Consider the following 1,261-nt stretch of genomic DNA (forward strand, 5'->3'; position numbering starts at 1 on the left):
CCTACCTACCTACCTACCTACCTACCTACCTACCTACCTACCTACCTACCTACCTACCTACCTACCTACCTACCTACCTACCTAACCCTAACCCTAACCCTAACCCTAACCCTAACCCTAACCCTAACCCTAACCCTAACCCTAGCTGATGCCTCATCAACCCTAGCCCCACTCCATTTCTCCCCACCGACCACCACTCACTCCACTTGCCACTCTCTGCCCCCTTGCCACCCCGTCTCATCCCATCCTTGTTCCACATCCACTTTCCCACCCACCTCACCATACTCATCCCTTACCCCACCATGCGCATGGCTGTGCATGGGCCTGAATTGAGTCTTTGATGCTGATTAACAATCCCCAGCCCCCCATTGACACTTGCCCGTGTCACACGTTCGGCCGAGTCGCATGTGCGGGTTGGTGGGTGACATGAATGTCATTCAACATTTTCATGATTCGCTACTCGTCACTCGTTTGATTGTTTGACATTCAATGGATTATCATTGATCATTGTCAATTGAATATCTGATTGTCTCTGCTTCTCTTGTTGTTGGCTATCCATGTTCCTTGTTCGTTGCCGTTTATGTTTCTACATGCTTTGTTGTTGCTATTGTCGGCCTTCATGTTCTGCTTTGTTTGCTTTTGCCTGTTATGGTTGACCGTAATCGGCATGCATCCTCATTGATCATTGCCTTTGCTCTTGTTGTTGCTTTTTATCATTATTCGTCATGCTTCAATTGTTCTTTATTCTCCTGTTTTCATTGACCTTGACTTCCACATCCACCATCGGGCCTTGCTCACTACACTATCGATTCTCATCTTTGTTGTCGTTTGTCGTGGTCAATAGTTGTGCATGCAATGTATTTTGTGGTGACTCTATTGTATCTTGGTGGTGGTTGATCTGCAGATCTGATCGATCAACCGCGCCCTGCCTCATCGACCTGAACGTCACCCAAGTTCATCCCATTGCCTGCCAGCCTTACTCAGCCCCTGTTGGCTTTCTCATATGTGTGTTGCAAATGCTATGTATGATCTGTGGTTGTTGTTGTGGACGTCATTGCCTCGTTTGATGCCCGTTCCGGCTTTTCCTCAATTAATTTAACGTTCAACTCAATTAACGTCCGCCGCCTTCCCTCTGCCGGCCAAGTACCCGCTGCCCCTATCGCCCACACCCCACACACACCCATCAGTCGTATCATACTCACCTTCATCAATGCTCAAGCCCAATCGCCATACCTACTACCATTTCGCCCGTCACGACCCC

The sequence above is a fragment of the Thecamonas trahens genome, assembly GCF_000142905.1.
Source record: "Thecamonas trahens ATCC 50062 unplaced genomic scaffold supercont1.16, whole genome shotgun sequence".
NCBI classification, from domain to species: domain Eukaryota; order Apusomonadida; family Apusomonadidae; genus Thecamonas; species Thecamonas trahens.